The sequence below is a fragment of the Hemitrygon akajei genome, chromosome 7 (assembly GCF_048418815.1).
Source record: "Hemitrygon akajei chromosome 7, sHemAka1.3, whole genome shotgun sequence".
Taxonomy (NCBI): Eukaryota; Metazoa; Chordata; class Chondrichthyes; order Myliobatiformes; family Dasyatidae; genus Hemitrygon; species Hemitrygon akajei.
Window position 1 is genome coordinate 13,958,869 of NC_133130.1, and position 16,231 is coordinate 13,975,099.

A 16,231-nucleotide genomic window follows, 5' to 3' on the forward strand; every position below is an offset into this window, starting at 1 on the left:
ACTGTTCCCACAACCTGTGGACTCACCTTCAAGCCTCTTTATTTTATGTTCTCGATATTCATTGCTGATTTATTTATTTATTATTATTCCCTTTTTTTCTCTTTCTTTTTGTATTTGCTCAGTGCGTTGTATTCTGTTTTGCACACTGGTGGTTGTCCATCCTGCTGGGTGCCATCTCCGATTGATTCTGTTGTGTTTACCTTGAATGCCCGCAGGAAAATGGATCTCAGAATAGCTCATGGTGACATAGGTTCCTTAAAGTTGTTATAGCCGGGTGTGGTATTGGGGATGACTTGCACTACTTACTAAACGCTCCCAATGATGTTCAACTTAAACTGGCAACTAACTCCAGCTCCTGGCTTCCACAGGTGGCTTAGCCACTAAGCCTGATGGAATCATTTCTACTGACCGGAGAAGGGGCAAAGGCGGATTACTGGCGCTCCGGACAGATGGAACTGGACAGCCATGGATGGCAGCTCATTTAGGAGAAGGCAAACTCTGTCCTCAGACCTCTGCTGCCTTGTGGCTAGACCCACTCAAGGGGAAGACTTCGGGAGTAAGCCCCAAGAGAAACATATGGAGCTGGAATCCTTAAGGCAGACCTATGTTGAGGTCAGCTCTGACTGGCATCTCCTACAACACCACTGGTGCCAGACTGTATCAGTCTTGGCCATTCCTTTGGGTTCATCAGCTGTGTGGAGAGGGGTAGCTTGCTCTCCATATGGTACTTCCTATTCTACACAGCTAGGATACAATATCCATGGGCCACCCTGACCAATGGTGCCTAAGAAGATATGGTGACATGTAAGTGCTTTGAACTTTGAACAGAACAATTTACAATGACCAATCAACCTACTAATCAGTACATCTCTGGACTGTAGGAGGAAACTGGAGCACCTGGAGGAAACCTATGCACAAAGAACATACCAACTTCTTGCAGAGGCTGCTGGGACTAAACTTCAAACTCTGATGCCCTAATTCTAATGGTGTTTGGCTAACCGCTACTTTACCAATTTGTAAAAAGCAGGCTAAATAAAAAATAGAAAGTAACAATTATTTTATCACCAACTCACAGACAAGCTCGCAGCCTGCTTTGGTCATTTTTCATCTTTTATTGCGTCTGCTTCACTTATGTATACGACTGTTTTATTATAATAGTGTTAGCAACATCATAGTGTCTTACATAAACATGTACTTCGCACTTTACGTCAACCAGTCAATGTTTGGGCCATGCCACCCAGGGACGTGTGCCAATATTATTCTGTGACTGTATGTTCTCCGTTTGTCACCTTGGCCCCAGAGGAACGATGTTTTGTTTAGCCGTATATATGTTTATGGTTGAATAGCAATAAACTTGAACATGGATCAAGAGCTTCAGCTTAACTGGGAGGCAGACTGAAATACTGAGTGGCAGAGTGACATAGCATTCGACCCAAGTCATCCATGCTGCTCAGAAAACTAATCTCACCTGCCGGCTTTTGGCCCACCACCACGTTTTTCACACAGAGAGTTCAGGATGTGTGGAATGCACTACTGATGGCAGTGGTGGAAGTGGATACGATAGGGTCTTTTAAGAGCCTCTTAGATAGGTACATGGACCTCAGAAAAATAGAGAGCCATAGAAGCTATGCATTAGGGAAATTCTAGGCAGTTTTTAGAGTAGGTACATGGTCTGCACAACGTTGTGGGCTGAAGGGCCTGTAATGTGCTCTATGTGTTATGTACATCCAGATGACTTTTAACTGCTGCCCATATGCCCACGTCAGTCACTATTTCTGGCAGCTCATTCCAAATACCACCATTTGTGAAGAAGCAGCCCCTTTTAGATCTCTCCTCTGATTCTAAACTTGCGACCTTAAACTTGAACCTTAAAACTTTTGATCTTTGCAACCCCTCCCAGGGAAAAAGATGATGAGTTTTCACCCTGTCTATGTTCCTCATGGTCTTATGTATCTCTGACACATTACTTCTCAGTCTCCTGTGATCCAGAGAATGAAGTCCTGGTCTAAGTAGCCTCTCCTTGTAACTCAGGCCCTCAGGAGCCCGGTAATCCTTCTCCACATATTGTCTGGTTTGATATCATCTTTCCTGTAACAGAGTGACCATAACGGTACACAATACTCCAAGCGTCTTATACGAGGGGTGATTGATAAGTTTGTGGCCTAAGTTAGAAGGCGATGAGTTATACAGCTCTCTTTACATGCACATGCAGGTCAACTTTTTGAGTGATTATGCAGAAAGTTAATAACTCATCAGGGTTGATTGATAAGTTCATGACCTAAGGTAGAAGAAGTCAGTTTTAGAAAACCTAGCACATTTATTTTGCAACATAGTCCCCTCCTACATTTACACACTTAGTCCTGCAGTCGTGAAGCTTGTGGATCTTGGACCTTCAGAAAGTGTCCACAGCAGGGGTGATTGATAAGTTCGTGGCCTCGGGTAGAAGGAGATGAGTTATTAACTACAAACTTACTGCAAAATCACTCAAAGAGTTGACTTTCATGTGCATGTAACGAGAGCTGTATAACTCATCTCCATTTACCTTAGGCCACAAACTTATCAATCATTCCTGCTGTGGACACTTTCTGAAGGTCCAAGATCCGTATGCTCCACGACCGCTGGACTAAGTGTGTACATGTAGGAGGGGACTATGTTGAAAAATAAATGTGCTAGGTTTTCTAAAATTGACTCCTTCTACCTTAGGCCACAAGCTTATCAATCACCCCTCGTATAACTGCAATATTATTTCCCAATTTCTGTACTCAGTGATGGAGGCCAGCGCACAAAATGCCCTTTTCACCACCCTATCCACATGTGAAACCACTTTCAACACACTCCGTATTTGCGTTCCTAGGCGCTCGTCATTGCACTCCCTAAAACTCCTATTCGCCAGTCTAATTCCTGAGATCCCACCATCGAGGACGTTTACAGGAGGTGATGTCCATCGTCCGGAGGCCCAGCTATCGAGGCTGTGCTCTCTTCTCAATGTGGCCATCAGGAACCTGACGACCCACACCCCAGGGTGCAACAACAGCTTCTTCCCCACTCCCATCAAAAACCCCAACACTACCTAAGACTAATTCCCCCCCTCTCTGAATTTACGCTGTTACACTAATATTGTTTATTTTATTATAATATTTTATGTGAAGAGTATGTAAAGTTGTTTCTCTCGTCATGAATGCATCGCGGCAGTGGTGGAAGCCATGGACCAGCAAGTCAGAATGGGAATGGGGACTGGAATTCAAATGGCTGGCAACCGGGAAACCCTGCTCGCTGCGAACGGAGCGAGGGTGCTCGACAGAGCAGTCCCCTACTTCGTGATGGGTCTCACCGAGGCGGTTGCATTGGGAGCACCGATGCAGTGAGCGACCACAGCTGATTCGCAGGTGTTGTCTCACCTGGAAGGACTGCGCGGGGCACTGAACGGAATGAAGGAGAAAGTGAATGGGCAGGTGTGGTGCACCTTCCGCTTGCAGGGACGAATCAGCGAGGAAATCTCAGAGAGACTGATCCATAGGTGCTGCCTGACCTGCTTAGTCCATCACTTTGTGTGTGTGTCTTATTACAAACTGATGCGACGTGAAATCAGAATCTGGCTTAATATCAGTGAATAATATGACAGGAAATTTGTTATTTTGGAAAAGCAGTATAGAGCAAAGAGAGATGAACGGTTTATGTTTCATTAGATCAAGGAAATGTTAGAAACCCAATTAATCGAAAAAGCAATTTTCACAGGGCATGGTCATATATACAGAAAGGTGCCTATATATATATATTTTTGTGCTGCATTGGCTCCAGAGTAACAATTATTTTGTTCACAGATACAAGAAAATCTGCAGATGCTGCAAATCCGAGCAACACACACAAAATGCTGGTGGAACTCAGCAGACCCGGCAGCATCTGTGGAAAAAAGTATTGTTAAATGCTTCAGGCCAAAACCCTTCGGCGGGACTGGAGAAAAAAAGCTGAGGAATAGGTTTAAAAGGTGGGGGGGAGATGACAGAAACACCAGGTGATAGGCGAAATATGGAGGGGGAGGGATGAAGCAAAGAGCTGAGAAGTTGATTGGTGAAAGAGAGAGAAGGCCGTGGAGGAAAGGGAAAGGAGCGGAGGAGCATCAGAGGAGGCGATGGGCAGGCAAGGAGATAAGGTGAGGGTGGGAAAAGGGGATGGGAAATGGTGAAGTGGGAGGTATTACCGGAAGTTTGAGAAATCGATGTTCATGCAATCAGGTTGGAGGTTACCCAAATGGAATATAAGGTGTTCCTCCAACCTAAGTGTGGCCTCATCACGACAGTGGAGGAGACCATGGATGGACATATCAGAATGGGAATGGGAAGTGGAATTAAAATGGGTGGCCACTGGGAGATCCCACTTGTTCTGGCTAATGGAGTATAGATGCTCAGCGAAGCAATCTCCCAATCTATTTCGGGAATGTGCTGGAGGAGCTCAGCAGGCCAGGCAGCATCTCTGGAAAAGAGCAAACACGGTCAACATTTTGGGCTGAGACTCTTCATCAGGACTGGGAAAAAAAGATTTCTTTTTTGCTAGTGTTGTGTCATTGTTGTTGTCATTGTGTCATAGAAAAGTACAGCTCAGAATCCGGCTCTTCGGCCCATCTAGTCTGTGCTGAAACATGTAAAGTGCCTACTCCTATCGAACAGTGCTTGCATTGTTTTACTGAAGATGGTGGGCATGCTACGTTAGCACTGGAATGTAATGTGAGCTGATACTTGCAGGCTGCCCCCAGCACATCCTTACGTTGTGTTTTTGTTAACACAAATGACCCATTTCACTGTATGCCTCAATCTACATGTAATAAGAAAGTCGACAAGACCCTAAGACCATAAGATATAGGAGCAGAATTGGGCCATTTCATCATGGCTGATCCACTTTCCATCTCAGGCCCAATCTCCTGTGTTCTCCCCATATCCCTCCATGTCCTGACGAATCAACCTCTGCCTTAAATATACATAAAGATGGCTTCCACAGCTGCCTGTGGCAAAGAATTCTGCAGATTCACCACTCTCTGGCTTAAGAAATTTCTCCTCATCTCTGTTCTAAAAGGACACCCTTTTATTCTGAGGCTGTGTCCTCTGGACTTAGACTCTCCCACTGTGGGGAACATCCTCTCCACATCTACCCTATCAAGGCCTTTCAACATTTGACAGGTTTCAGTTAGGTCACCCCGCATTCTTGTGCATTCCATTGAGTACAGGCCTCCTCCACATTCGCCCTGATGCTTCAATCTTCCTCGACGCTTTGAAATGGAGTCATTCATGACCCCATGCCCCAACTCTGGTCTTCTCCTTGTTCTCAGCGCTCTTCATGCACAGCAAAGTGCTAGATCGCTTGATAGAATTCTGAGCTACATGTCACAGGCTCTAACAGTTTCCATAACACAATCAAACCAAAAAGAACAAGAGGACGATGTAGAGAAACTGAAATAGTTGAAGGGATTGCCTATCTAGAAGATGTCGCCTGAGGAATCACTGTTCACTAGCACCATCTTGACCGGATAGCAGGGACCCGAGTTGGGTCCGCTCCTTTTTATGTTTTATGTCAATGACTTTGATGACAGAATTGATGGCTTTGTGGCCAGCTTTGCAGATGATACTATAATAGGTGGAGAGGCAGGTAGCTTTGAGGAATTAGAAAGGCTACAGAAGGATTTAGACAGATTAGGAGAATGGGGAAAGAAATGACAGATGGAATAGTGTGTTGGAAAGTGTATGGTCATGCACTTTGGTAGAAGAAATAGAAGGGTAGGCTATTTCTAAAGGGAGAGAAAATTTAAAAATCTGAGTTGCGAAGGGACTTGCGACTCCTGTAACACACACAAAATGCTGGAAGAGCTCATCAGGCCAGGCAGCATCAATGGAAAAGAGTTTAGTTGATGTTGTAGGCCAAGATCCTTCAGTCCAGTGGTCAGATTCAGAAATGATGGATTAAGCGACACTCTGTGTCATAATAGAATATAGAACATAGAAAAATGCAGATCAAGAATAGGTCCTGCGGCCCACGATGCTAATAACACTTAATTAAACAAACCCCTTCTATCTACACTTGAGGCCCTTTGTTAGTTTGGGTTGACCACTGACGTTACGGCCCAGCTGTCTATGTGAAGTGCCAGCCTGGACAGTACGACATAGGGAGCAAGCTGTTCCCCATCTGGCAGGCTCCCCCCGTGCAGCAGGAATGGCAGAGACTGATACAGTTCGGTACCAGCAGAGTCACAGGAGTTACCAGTCAGCATTGAACTCAATGTAGGACTGGCTCAGGGACTCCCAGCTCTGGATTTTTCATCGGAGTTTACTCCCAAAGCCTTCCCACTGAATGGGTATAGCTGCGAGACTGCAGAGGTTTGAGGTCAGACTTCTCCTCCTCCTAGATGAGCTGACAGCTAAGGCTGACGCACCCCATCTGCCCAAAGTGACTGGTTTTGCGCTGCCAATAAACCTCCTTTGCCCTTTTTCCTATCAGTAGAAATGGTTCTGCTGGGCTTAGCAGCTTGGACACACGTGAAGGTCAGAAACTGGACTTGGTTGTCAGAGGCTATTTGACATGCACATCATTGAGAGTATTTAGTAGGTAGTGGGAGCTTATCCCCACTATCATTCCTGTCTGTATCAATCTTATATAACCTTCTACCTACACAACATCCTTATCCCTCCATTCTCTATTCATTCTATATTCATGTCTATCTGAAATGCCCTTAAATGTCTCTCTTGTATTTACCTCCTTCATCACCTCAGCAGTACACCACTTTCTGTTTAAAATTACTTGCCCTCTACATCCCTTTTGAACTTACCTCCTCTCAGCTTAAATGCATTTTCGTTTTTTATTAGAACATTTTGACCTTGGGGGTAAGAGATACCTCATCTTTGCCTCTCCTGAGCTTCTAGCCAGAAACGTTGCCAGTTTATTCCTCACCACAGATGCTGCCTGACCTATCGAGTTCCTCCGGCATTTTGTGTGCGTTGGTCAAGATTTCCGGCATCTGTAGAATCTCTCGTGTTTATAAACTTTTATCAGATCTCCAGAGAAAGTCTGTTCAACTTCTGCTCATAGGACACACCCTCTATAGAGCGCGAAGCACAGAAACAAATATCCCTGTGATGATTGTATGCTCCAGTATCAATGGTTTGGTGACAATAAAGTAAAGTAAAGTAAAGTAAAGTAATCCAGGCAGGGCCCCGGTGACCCTCTTCTGCAACCTCTCCAAACCCTTATTGTGAAATAATCACTTGGCAGGGCAGACATTTAGTGCTGAGTATGGCTACGATTATGAGAGGAAATGTAATCAAGCCTTGACACTAACTGGAACAGCATCTCATTGAATTGATTAAAGACAACATACTGGACCCAAATGTCTGTCCAGATATCCTCTTCGCAAGCTATCATACCTAATAAACTGCTCTAATTGTTATTCCCACATGTGCTGTAATGGAATGGAAAACTCTCCCCATCTCAATTGCATTAACCTTGTTGATAAACACAAGAGATTCTGCAGATGCTGGAAATCCAGAGAAACACACACAAAATGCTGGGGGAGCTCAGCAGGCCAGGCAGCATCTATGGAGGGGAATAAACAGTTGACATTTTGGGCTGGGACTCTTTATCAGGACCTGAAGGTGATAATGAGTTGGGTGTCCTTGTGAAGGGTTTTGGCTCCAAACGTCAACTGCTTATCCCCACTCCATAGATGCTGCCTGGCCTTCTGAGTTCCTCTAGAATTTGATGGGTATGACTTTGTTGATATTTGCTCTGCATTTGTTGTGTATTTAATATTTCAATAATATTTAAGCAATCTTGTATATATATTTTTGAAGTATTCTTGTTTGTTTAAATAATTACAGGTTATGTGTAAAAATGCGTGAAATACATACAGCACGTGATACGTGCATGCCTTGAAGTAGCCTCAAAGTTAGACTCACATTTTACATTCCTTTGAATTACTTTAGTGTTTTGAAGCTACAAAACATAATGGTATGCAAAGTTCAAAGTTGAGAGTTCAAAGGACATTTATCCATTTATATAATATCTACAACCCACAAAAGAAAGAAACCCAATAGAATTCATTAAAAAAGACTGTTCAGAAAAATGAATAAATAGTGCAAACAATGAAAGTAGTTCAAATACCATTCAGAACAGAAGTTCATGAAAGTGGGTCCATAGCCATGGAGCCAGTCATCACTGCAGACGATCCAGGAGCCGCCCAGCTCTTGGTACCATCTTCACTGATTGTGGAGAGTGGAGTGTCAAATCACAAGCAAGAGAAAATCTGCAGATGCTGGAAATCAAAGTAATGCACACAAAATGCTGGAGGAACTCAGCAGGCCAGGCAGCATCTATGGAAAAGAGTAAACGGTTGATGTTTCAGGCCAAAACTCTTTATCTGGACTGAAAGAAAGGGCTGAGAAGAGATGAGAACTCTTGATGAAGCGGTGAAAGGTCTTGACCCGGTCGTTGACTGTTTACACTTTTCCTCAAATGCTGCCTGGCCTGCTGATTTCCTGCAGCATTTTGTGTGTATTACGTGATAGGAGGATCCAGGTGAATTGGGGTGATAGGCAGATGGAGAAGACAAGTGTTGAAAGAACGAGAGAGGAATTGTTGGCTAGAGCATTAGAGTCATAGAACACTGTAGCACAGAAAAAAGCCCTTCAGCCCATCTAGTCCATGTTGAATCATTAATCTGCCTAGTCCCATCAATCTGCACCATACCCTTCATACCCCTCCCATCCGTGGATCTATCTAAACTCCGCTTACATGGTGAAATCGATCCTACATCTGCCACTTGCACTGGCAGCTCATTCCACACTCTCATGACTCTGTGAGTGAAGAAGCTTCCCCTCATGTTTCCCTTAAACCTTTCAACTTTCACCCTGAACTCATGACTTCTAGTTCTAGTCTCACCCAACCTTATTGGAAAAAACATATTTGCATTTATCCTATCTACCCCTATTTAACCATATAACCATATAACAATCACAGCACGGAAACAGGCCATTCCGGCCCTCCTAGTCCGTGCCGAACTCTTAATCTCACCTAGTCCCACCTACCCGCACTCAGCCCATAACCCTCCACTCCTTTCCTGTCCATATACCTATCCAATTTTCCCTTAAATGACACAACTGAACTGGCCTCTACTACTTCTACAGGAAGCTCATTCCACACAGCTATCACTCTCTGAGTAAAGAAATACCTCCTCGTGTTTCCCTTAAACTTTTGCCCCCTAACTCTCAAATCATGTCCTCTCGTTTGAATCTCCCCTACTCTCAATGGAAACAGCCTATTCACGTCATCTCCCCTACTCTCAATGGAAACAGCCCTTATAAAACCTTATAAGCCCTTATTACCCCTTATAATTTTGAATACCCTCCATTAAATCTCCCTTCAATTTTGTACATTCTAGGGAATACAGTCCTAACCTATTCAATCTTTCCTTATAACTCAGGTCCTCCAGACATGGCAACATCCTTGTAAAATTTCTCCGTACTTTTTCAACCAAGTTTACATCTTTCCTGTATGTAGGTGACCAAAACTGCACAGAATGCTCCAAATTAGGCCTCACCATTGTCTTGTACATGTTCAACATAAAATCCCATCTCCTGTACTCAGTATTTTGACCTATGAAGGCCTATGTGCCAAAAACTTTCTTTACAACCCTATCTACCCATGACACCACTTTCAGTGAACTATGGGCCTGTATTGCCAGATCCATTTGTTCAATCATCTCCTCAGTCCCCTACCGTTCACTACTGAAGACCTACCCTGGTTGGTCCTATCGAAGAGCAAAGCCTTGCACTTGTCTGCATTAAATTCCATTCTAATAACTTTCCCACAGCTGATGCCAGGCTCCTGCCTATACTTTCCTGGCTTAATTGTTTCTTTTCTTAAACAGCAGAACAACATTAGTCGTCCTCCAATCCTCCGACACTTCAGCCATGGCCATAGATGTTTTAAATACTTCTGATCTGGACCCTGCAATTTCTCCACTAGCCTCCCACAGGGTCTGAAGGAACACCTTGTCAGGTCCTGGGGTTTTATCCACCCGAATTTGCCTCAATACAGCCAACACCTCCTCCTCTGTAATGTATAAATGGTCTCTCTTCTGTTGTTTCTGCGTCCATCTACTGTGTAAATACAGATGCAAAAATCCATTTAAGATCTCCACATCTCTTTCAGCTCCACACATTGATTACCACTCTGATCTTCAACAGGACCAATTTTGTCCCTTGCTGTCCTTTTGTTCTTGATAGGTCTGTAGAAGCCGTTAGGATTCTCCTTCACCTTGTTTGCTAGAGCACCCTCATTCCATCTTTTAGCTCTCCTGATTTCTCTCTTAAGAGATCTCTTGCATTTCTTAGAAGCAACTCATTTGTTCCTACCTGCCTATACCTGCTATGAACCTCCTCTTCTCTTTTAACCAGGGCCTCAATATCTCTTGAAAACCAAGGTTCCCTAAACCTGTTATCTTTACCTTTTATTCTGACAGGCACATACAAGCTTTGTACTCTCAAAGTTTTACTTTGGAAGGCTTCCCACTTACCAAGTACACCTTTGCCATAAAACAGCCTGTCCCAACCCACACTTGCCAGATCCTCTCTGATACCATCAAAACTGGCCTTTCTCCAGTTTAGAATCTGAACTCAAGGACCAGACCTATCCTTTTCCATAATTACCTTGAAACTAATGGCATTATGATCAGTAGATGCAAAGTGCTCCCCTATCACCTTCCCTGTCTCATTCACTAATAACACATCTAGTATCACATTCTCTCTAGTTGGGACTTCTATGTATTGATTAAGGAAATGGTCTGGACACATTTGAGAAACTCTTTCCAATCCAGCCTTTTTACGGTAGGGAAGTCCCAGTCAACATGTTAAAAGTTAAAATCACCTACTATCACAACCTTATGTTTCTTGCAACAGTCGGCAAGCTCTCTACAACTCTGCTCCTCTAAATCCCTAGGACGGTTGGGTGGTCTGTAATATAGCCCCATTAACATGGTCATACCTTTCTTATGTCTCCACTCTGCTGATAAAAACTCACTAGACGAGCTCTTCAGTCTGTCCTGACTGAGCAATGCTGTGACATTTTCCCTGACTAGTAATACCCCCCCCCTTTAATTCCTCCAGGTCTGTCACATCTAAAACAACGGAACCCCGGAATATTGAGCTGCCAGTCCCGCCCCTCCTGCAATCAAACCTCACCAATGGCTACAATATTATAATTCCACGTGCCAATCCAAGACCTAAGCTCACCCACCTTTCCTACAATACTCTTTGCATTGAAATATACGCAGCTCAGAACATTAGTCCCGCCATACTCAAACTTTTCATTTGTGACTTTGTCTGAAGTCTTAACAACACCTTTCTTCATAACCTCTCCATTACCTGTTCTGGCCCTCTGGTTGTCATCCCCCCTGCAACTCTAGTTTTAATCTCCCTGTGCAGCACTAACAAACCTTCCCACTAGGAAAAAGAAATCAAACCTATCTATCACATCCACTGGTAGCTCAATCTACACTTACGCCATCCTCTGAATGAAGTTCCCCTTAAATACCTCACCTTTCACCCTTAATCCATGACCTCTATCTCTAGTCTCACCCAACCTGAGGGGAAAAAAGCCTGCTTGCATTTACCCTATCTTGGGAAATTCTGGTAAGTGTTCTCTGTACTCAGTCAACCTAACTGACTGAGCTGTAAGGGGATTCACTTTCAAAGCCTCTGATCCATTGAGGGGAAATTACTTTCACAGAAAATTGCATTTATCATGAATATTGGTAAAATTGCTGTATTTTTGGAAGGGCAGTGTTTCTGATACTGAGGCAATGACACAAAGGATTTATGGTAATAATCTAGAGAATATGGGTACAAACTCATTTACCATGAATGTCAAAAAATCTATATGTAGAACAGTACAGACCCTTCGGCCAACAAGGCTGTGCTGACTTTTTAGCCTACTCCCAGATCAAACTAGCCCTTCCCTCTCACTTAGCCACACACACAAATGCTGGAGGAACTCAGAAGGCCCTCTGTTTTCCTTTCATCCATGTGTCTATCTAAGAGTCTTGTAAATGTCCCTAATGTTATTTGTCTCTACCCTACCAACATTTCTGGCAGACATTCTACCGGCCATCACTCACAAGTACCGTAGATTCCGGATTATAAGCCGCTACTTTTTTCCCACATTTTGAACAGCTTTGAACTCTGCGGCCTTTAATCCGAAGCGGCTAATACATGGTTTTTTTTCATGCCGCCTCGTAAACATTTTGCCTCGTAACAGTAGACCAATAAAATTGATGAGTAGTTCACAGAGGTCCAATGAAATTGTACGATAAATCAAGCGCACTTTCACAATTAAATTATTGTAAATCAGTCATTTGTACTCACCCTCATCAACATGGAAAATACTCGAAGAAAAGCAAGACCCGAGCGCGTCAGACCCGATTAGACCCGATCGCGTTACGCAAGCGCGTCAGACCCGATCGCGTTACGCAAGCGCGTCAGACCCGATTAGACCCGATCGCGTTACGCAAGCGCGTCAGACCCGATTAGACCCGATCGCATTACGCAAGCGCGTCAGACCCGATCGCGTTACGCAAGCGCGTCAGACCCGATTAGACCCGATCGCGTTACGCAAGCGCGTCAGACCCGATTAGACCCGATCGCGTTACGCAAGCGCGTCAGACCCGATCGCGTTACGCAAGCGCGTCAGACCCGATTAGACCCAATCGCGTTACGCAAGCGCGTCAGACCCGATCGCGTTACGCAAGCGCGTCAGACCCGATTAGACCCGATCGCGTTACGCAAGCGCGTCAGACCCGATTAGACCCGATCGCATTACGCAAGCGCGTCAGACCCGAGCGAAAACACTGCTTTTAAGTTAAAGGCTCGCAGTATATATATTTTTACCAGTCGCTAGGAGATATTGGAATGTTGTTCGTGCTGTTCAGTAAAAAAGTATATGCAACGTAATTTGTGTTACCGATACGTATGTATATTTAAAAGTAGCGGTGCGGCCTAAAATCCGGTGCGGCCTTTACAATTAAAAAATTGATTTTATTTCTAAAATTAGAGCCAGCGGCTTTTAATCAGGTGCGCTCTGTAGTCCGGAATCTACGGTACTTATGACATTCCCCCCTATACTTCCCACCAATCACCTTAGGATTATAAACACAATGGATTCTGCAGATGTTGGAAATCCAAAGCAACACACACACAAAAAGCTGGAGGAACTCAGCAGCTCAGGCAGCGTCTATAGAAATGAATAAACTGTCGACATTTCAGCGTAAGTCTCTTCTTCAAGACTGAAATGAAGGGGGAAGATGCCAGAATAAAAAGGGTAAGGCGGGGAGGGGAGGGAAGAAAGATAGAAGGTGATAGGTGAAGCCAGGCTGGTCAGAAAGGTAAAGGGCTGGAGAGGAAGGAATCAGATGGGAGATGACAGTGGACCATGGGAGAAAGGGAAGGAGGGGACCCAGGGAGAGGTGATAAGCAGATGAAAAGATGTAAGTGGCCAGAGTGGGGAATGAAAGAAGTAGGATGGGGAAGAGGAAAAGGAAAAAAAGAGAAAATAAATAACTGAAAGAAGAAATTGATGTTCGTACCCAAAGGAGAATGATGTTCATAAAGTTATGCCCATTCGTATTAGCCATTTCCTCCCTGAGATAAGTCTCTGGCTGTTCACTCATTGGGTATCCTCCAATCCTCTGGTATCTCTCTTGTTACTAAGAAAACTTTAAATATCTCTGCTAGGGCCCTGGCAATTTCTGCATTTGCCTCCTGTAGGTCTGAGGGAACACCTTGTCAGGCCCAGGGCAATTATCAACTCTGATTTACCTCAGGATAGCCTCTGTAATCTGTACAGGGTCCATAAAGTAGATGCCGCTTTTCCTCACTTCTATAGACTCTATCTCCTGAGTAAATGCAGATGTATAGATCTCCCCCATCTGTTTTGGTCTTGACACATGGGTTACCATTCTGATCTTCCAGAGGACAAATTTTGTTCCTTGTAATCCTTTTTCCCTTAACATATCTCTATGATTCCCTTGGGATCTCCTTTACCTTGTCTGCTAGAACAGCCTCATGCCTTCTTTTAGCCCCCTAATTTCTTTCTTCAGTGTTCTTTTGCATTTCTTGTACTTTATAAGTGCCTCATTTGTTCCTGCTTGCCTATACCTGTTATGCACCTCCTTTTTAACTAGGGCCTCGATATCTCTTGAAAGCCAAGATTCCTTGCATTTATTATCTTTACCTTTTGTTCTGACAGGCACATACAAGCTTTGTACACTCAAAAATTCATCTTGGAAGGCCTCCGCAACTCCCTGGTCCACACGTCCCTCCCCACGGATCTCCCACCTGGTACTTATCTCTGCAAGTGTAAGTGCTACACCTGTCCCTACACCCCCTCTCTTACCACCATTCATGGCCCCAAACAGTCCTTCCAGGTGAGGCAACACTTCACTTGTGAGTCTGTTGGGGTCATTTATTGCATCCGGTGCTCCTGGTGCGGCCTCCTCTACATCGGCGAGACCCGACGCAGATTGGGGGACCGCTTCATCGAACACCTCCTCTCCATCCGTCACAACAGACATGATCTCCCGGTTGCCACCCACTTCAACTCTGCTTCACATTCCCATTTGGATATCAAGATTCAAGATTCAAGATTCAAAAACTTTATTGTCTTTCTAACTGTACATCAGCTCTGCAGGGCAGAATGAGACAGCGTTTCCCAGGAGCAGTGCAATCATAACATAACAAACACAACACTAAATAATAAACATAATAATAAATAGCAAAACACAACAGCCACATGTCAGTTAAAAACAAGTTATAAGTGTCCAGTGCAAGTTAAAAGTGTTCAAAGCAGAGTCAGGTAGAGCAGCTATTTAGCAGTCTGACTGCCTGTGGGAGGAAGCTGTTTAGTAGCCTTGTGGTTTTAGTTTTGATGCTCCTGTAACGTTTACCTGATGGCAAAAGAACAAACAGTTCATGGAGAGGCTGTGAGGGGTCTGTAATGATGTACCGTGTCTTCTGGAGGCATCGACTCTGAAAGAGGTCTTGGACAGAAGGTAGGGAGACCCCAATGACCTTCTCTGCTCCCCTAACCACCTTCTGCAAGGCTTTTTTGTCGGCAGCACTGCAGATGGAGTACCAGGTTGTGATGGAAAAGGAAATGTCCATACATGGCCTCCTCTACTGTCATGATGAGGCCAAACTCAGGTGGAGGATTATATAGAAATACACAAAGTTAAAGTTCGAGATGAGTGCCATGGTAGTGTCTTGGTTTTACTGCACGGGGAGTTCTGGAGTTCTGAGTTCGATTCTGGTGCCATTTGGTAAGGCATTTGTACGCTTTCTCTGTGAACATGTCGGTTTCCTTCCACAGTCCAAAGACGAACTGGTTAGTAGGTTAATTGGTCATTGTAAATATATTATTAAATTAAAGAATAATGCAAACAGAGAGCAAAAGTAGTGAGGTTGTGTACATGGGTTCGTTCAGAAATGTGATGGCGGAGGGGAAGAAGCTGTTCCTGAATCGTCGAGTGTGTGCCTTCAGGCTTCTGTACCTCCTCCCTGGTGGTAGCAATGAGAAGAGGGCATGTCCTGAGTGATGGGGCTCCTTAATGATGTTAGATAACAGTAGTCCCTGGGTAATGATGCCACCTTTATAAAGCATCGCTTTTTGAAGGTGTCCTCGATGCAGGGGAGGATGATGGAGCTGGCTGAGTTTACAACCTTCTGCAGTTTTTTCCAATCCTGTGTAATAGCCCCTCCATACCAAACTGTGACGCAACCAGCCAGGATACTCTCCACAGTACATCTGTAGAGATTTGCAAATATCTTTGACGACATACCAAATTGACTCAAACTCCTAATGAAATATAACTGCTGTTGTGCTTTCTTTGCAATTACGTCAATATGTTGGTCCCAGGATAGATCCTCAGAGGAACTGGAAACTGCTCACCCTTTCCACTTCTGATCCCTGCATAAGGACTGGTGTGTCCTCTCAACTTCGCCTTCGGAAGTTCACAATCAGTTCCTTAGTCTTAATGACGTTGAGTGCAAAGTTGTAGTTTCAACACCACTTAACTAGCTGACCTATCTCTCTCCTGTATGCGTATTATACAGAATTGATTATATGAAAGTACAAACAAGCATAAGAATGTTAAGGCGTAAGATGGCTGCCTTGGTAGCATAGCAGTTAGCACGATGCTACT